At 32.8% G+C, this 5,563-nt stretch overlaps 1 pseudogene; it reads left to right on the top strand.

The window, feature by feature from the left end:
• The first annotated feature begins 569 nt into the window (after window positions 1-569).
• On the top strand, window positions 570-687 carry LOC120618734 (uncharacterized; annotated as a pseudogene).
• The last annotated feature ends 4,876 nt before the right edge of the window (window positions 688-5,563 follow it).

Genomic DNA, 5,563 nt, shown 5'->3' with positions numbered 1-5,563 from the left:
GGGCTCTGAGGAATCTCACTGATTCTTTCAACATATACTAAGTGCCTACTACATAAGAGGCATTGTTTTTTGAGTATTGGTGAAATAGTATTAAGTAAAAAAAAAGTCTATGGCCTCATGGAGCTTATATTATGATGGAGAAAGCTGTCTTTAATTAAGCAAACAACAATTATAATTTAATATTAAGATGTAATATGAGCAATAAAGAAAAAATATGAGATAGATAGAATTGGGAAGAGGTGGTAAAGAGCTATTTTAAGTTGGGCTTCCAAGGAAGCCTCTTTTAGAAACTGATTATTGAATCTAGATATAAAATGAATGAAGAAATATGCTTTATAAACATCTGGGGGGAAAAGTATGCAGGCAATGAAAACTAGAGTTCCATGACAATGAGAATATGGTTGATGTTTCCCAAAGTGGCAAGAGTAGATAGAGGAGTGAGTGAGAGGAAAACAGGAGCAAATCAGATCGTATAGGCAAGACTTTGGATTTTTTTCTAAGCGATATAAAAATTAAAGGTCGAGAAAAGGAGATCGACATGATAAGATTTAAATTTAAAAAGATTATTAGTCTACAGCCATGCCACCCTGAACATGCTCATCTCATCTGATCTCGGAAGCTAAGCAGGGTCAGGCCTGGTTAGTTCTTGGTTGGGAGACCACCTAGGAATACCAGGTGTTGTAGGTGTAAAAAATAAAAATAAAACAATAAAAGGATTACTAATAATCCTTAAAGTATGGATTGCAGTGTGAGGACTACAGTAGAGAAAGTAAAGTGACTGATGATTTGAATTTTGCAGTGAATCAGGTAAAAGATGGTGTTGGCTGGGGCTAGGGCAGTGGCAACAAGAAGGTGAAAAGTGGCAAGGATGGGACAGAAAAGGCAAAATAACACTTTGGTTCAGAATAATTGGGTGATACCTGTTTTCTGAGATGGGAAAATACCAGGAGAGAAAGAGTTTGGGGAGAAGAGTTTTGCATATGCAAACTTTAAGATGCCTATTAACCACCAAGTTGAGGTGCTGTAGAAAGAGTTGAGTATCTGTGCCTGATGTTTGGGGGATGGTTTCCAATTGAAATACACAATAGGGAGTCATTTGTAAACTATAGGTAACCTTTGGAAGAAACATGATACTGGACAAGATCACGTACGGACTAAGTCTAGCTTGAGAAGTTTTGAAATTGGATCCCTGGCACACTCCAACCAGTGGAGAAAGAAGACACAAAAGTGGCTTGTGAGGGAGGAGGAACCCTGAGTCTTTACCATGTGTCTTTACACCATACACTTTGAATGTCTCTGTTAATCTAATCACTAGATTAGCCTTGTTACTGTTTTGCTAAATATCACTACATTAGGAACCATTTATGCCAATAGTTAATACAATCTTGGTAATGAAAAAAAACATCGAGATATCAACTTGCCTATCTCCCTTTTCAAAGAATAACTTAAAACATATAATACATATGACTCTTTCAGATACACACTCCCCCTGAAATTCTAAATCTAAACTGAAAAAAAAATCCTACCAAAAAATTCTTGTTACATTAGATACACACAAACCTCACTCAGTTGGGAGTAAACATAGCAAATTACAGATATTCCAAACAAGAATTATGATTGATATGGGGATTCACTAAGGGGCACTTAGTACACATTCGTATATGCCTGCTACGCCTGGTGTTGTATGATAATTGGACTGTATGCTAGCAATCTAGAAGACTCTTGGACAGAATGGTGAGAAAGTCCAAAGCTGACTTAGATTATTCAAAAAGCGCATAGCTCAATTGTGCGTAATCTCTATTTAACCTTTTGTTTACTATTTAAAATTCTTTTACCTTTGTTTGGTCTCTGGAATTTCCACAGAGTTAATAGATTTGGCTTAAAGAGCTATGATTATAAGCAAACATTTAAAATACAGCAAAGGCTGAAAGAAATTTTAAAAGGTTAAACATATACCAAAAATTGAAGCTAATTATTTTTTAAATGCATAATTTGGTCAAATCCCCTTGAATAGATTAAAATATAACTTTAATTCAATCCTTAGAGAAAACTGATTTTTTTTTTTATATATAGAAAGAGGTTTCTGAGAAAAGAATTAATTAGTCATAAGAATTAATTAGTCATAAGTCTTAAAATGAACAAAGGATTGCACAGGAAATTATATAAATATTCATAAAAATGTTACTTTTATTGACAAGTTATTTGCTTTATTAAAATTACCTAATCTGAGAAAAGTATCCCCAGAGAAATATGAGAACATAGGGTGGTAATAATATTAATTATGATAAATTTTTAACACCTTCATCCTCTTTAATTCCCCTTATTTTTCTTTTTGGAGCAAACAAGTTTAATGAGTTTCTTTAAAACTTGGAAATTATTGTAATGTGCCCTGTGGTAGCGTTTGGTGTGATGACTCATTGATAATCCCCAACCACTTCTTGCTGATGGAAGAAGGCTCAGCTGTCTAGAAAATAACACATTAGGATTCCTGGGTTCTACTTCCAAGTCATTCGAATTGTAAAGCAAAGCATATAAAACTAGATTTGGTCTGTTCACTCTGGGTTCTTTCAGATGGTACTTTGGTTTTTAGTTATGTAACCTCAAACTAAGTTGCTAGGCCCACTTACTTAGAATAGAGTTGGACAGGTGATATAACTCTCTCTTAATTAAACAATAGATAGCTTCAAAATTATTATAGCTATGTGAATTCATATTTTTCCATTATGAATCTATGTTTCTCTAAAAAAAGTTTTAGGCTCAACATATTTTAGAAAACAACACTGAGAATGTAACAAAGTTTTAAAATTTGCATGAAGAAAGGAAAATAAAAGGCTTTCTTCTTAAATCTATAACTCTAATTTCTCTTATCCTAGATTGAACTCTCTGACATTAAGTTATTTTTTCTTTTGGAAACAGCATGTCAGACATTAGAATATCATTAGAATTAGTCTTCTTTGTTAAAAGATATATTTCTGTAGAGAACCCAAAATTTGGTTTACTCATGTGTCTCCGAAGCAGAAATATCTATCCTTAATACATTGGCAGTTTTCACCAAGCTCAAATTATGCTAACATTTTGAGGCACGTCTAGTTAATTTTTTCATCTTATTTATTTTTTCAAATTTTATATTATTTCCTGTTTCTACTTTCAGTGGTCTCTGTCTTAGTCAGTTAGGGATATTGTAAAAAAATATCATAGACTGGATTGCTTAAACAACTGGCATTTATTTCTTGTAGTTCTGGAGGCTAAGAAGCCCAGGATCAAGGTGCCAGCAGATTTGGTGTCTAGTGAGGGAACTCTTCCTGGTTTGCAGACAGCTACTTATTTGCTATAGCTTCATATGGTGGAGAGAGAGAACTCTAGTGTCTTCTTCTTATAAGAACAATAATCCCAACATGGGGGTACCACCCTTACGACTTCATCTAAACTTAATGGCTTTCCAAAGGCCCACCTCCAGCGTTAGGGCTTCAATATGTGAATTTTGGGGAGTCACAAACATTCAGTTCATAGCAATCTCTTTTTTAAGCACTTAAGTCAATAATAATACCAATAATACCGACTTTTGTTTGTGGAATAATTGCTCTGAGCCAAGCACTGTTCTAAGGCTATTATACATATTAGTTCACATGATCCTCACAACATTTCTGTGAGGTAGATATTAATTTTACCTCCATTTTACAGATGGGAAAACTGAGAAAAAGTGATATTAAGTAGCTTATTTAAGGTCATTCAGCTGGGAAGGGGCAGAATTGAGATTTAAAATGTCTGATTTCAGAGCCCACTCTCTTAAACCAGCATGCTACATAAATTACTTGTTTGCTTTCATTTAGCTTATTGGTAACTTTTTAAAAAAGAGTATAATACATAAAGGTAAGCAAAGAAATCTCTAGTTCTGGCTTAATAACTGATCATTTGCTCTAGTGATTCTTAAACAGATAGCATCTTCAACATCCAGAGCTCTCCTGCAATCAAGTGGATGTATTTCAAGGTCCTACACAGTTACTGATTTGATTAATGCTGAGTTGTGATGACATGTTGGTCTCTGTGAAGAGTACCCAAGTATTCGCATTTAAAAAACATGTTTAATGTAAAAAATGGGAGAATTGAGAAGAGGTTGGGTACCACATTAGGGGCAATCTGGGCAGGCCAAATTTCTATGAATTTGGGGATATTTTTGCTAATAGCAACATCTGACTTAATTCAGCAATTTTTTAAACTTTGAAATTCAATTAAAGAGATTTTATTATGAATTAGGTATAGTTTTATGTAATTATGGGTTTCCCTTGATAGCCTAACAGTATATTAGTAGCAATAATTTCATTAAAATTGCTCATAGAAAAACATGAAATAAAGCATATTTTTATACCTCTTTAATATCCTGTTTTTTATTTCAAAACTGTTTTGATTATTTAGTCATGAGTATTTTAGAGAAATCCCTAAGAAAATTTTTTAAACTATTGATTTTCAACTGCCCATAATAGTGTTCTTTTCAACAAAATGTTATTACATTAAAGAAAGTTTCAGCCATCAACAACCATATCATATAGACAATCACTCCTGAGGCATAGACATATAATGGTCTTGTCTGATATTACAAAGCAAATTAGTTTCAGAGCTAGGCTGCTGATCTAATCTGTTATCCATGGAACAATTCGATAAAAAAAAAAAGCTTAAATTCTTTTGAAACAATAATAACATCATAAAAATATCTGTGATAGGGCATGGAATTTGAGTACATATAAACTTGTATTTATGAAATTCTTAGGCTGAAAGAGACCTTAGGGAACAATCCTGTTGAATTTTCTGATAATTTACAAGTAAGAATAGATTAAGCGATTTACTCAAAGCTATGTAATTTTCCCAGGATAAAGTACCACAATTTCATTTTGTTTTCATTCTACAATTATTGAGAGGATGCTATATGTCAATTTTCTGTTGTGTGGTAGGAATTCAAAGGTAAATGGTATACTAGGGTTGATAGTAGGAGAGGAAAAGGAGGTAAAAGAATAATTAATATGGCATGATTATTTATATGAGAGTAGAGACTCCCATTTAATCCCTGATAATGCCCTGTCCCCATACCACTGACTCCTCATATTCCAAGTCAAGAAAACAAATATACTGTTGTTAAAGCACTCAATTTTTGCTTGGAAATTAAACTTACAGTCATACTTCCAAATTAAATCCTGGAAAAGTCATGATAATAGTTGGTAAAGTACTTTATCAAATTGTCAAATGTTATCTTTCTAGAAAGATTATCTATTAAGTATATGTGTATATATAAAGTATATATGTAAGAATATATATACACTGTGTATGTGTATTAAAGTTATTGAAGCTTATTAAATTTATAATCTGTGTATGCGTATTAAAGTTATTGAAGCTTATTAAATTTATTAAATTGTGGAATATTCGATTCCTTTAATTCTAACTATTGAGTATTCATATCTGAATTTTGTGTCCTAAGCAAATAATCACAAACATGACCCTATTTCCCTGAAGCTTACAATTTGTTTATCACTGTATTCACGATGTGAACATCAGCTAGAAAGAAAGACACTGA

The sequence above is a fragment of the Pteropus medius genome, unplaced genomic scaffold, assembly GCF_902729225.1.
Source record: "Pteropus medius unplaced genomic scaffold, Ma_sr-lr_union100, whole genome shotgun sequence".
In the NCBI taxonomy this organism is placed as follows: domain Eukaryota; kingdom Metazoa; phylum Chordata; class Mammalia; order Chiroptera; family Pteropodidae; genus Pteropus; species Pteropus medius.
Note: the sequence above shows the minus strand (reverse complement) of the source record. Positions and strands in the feature narration are given on the sequence as shown.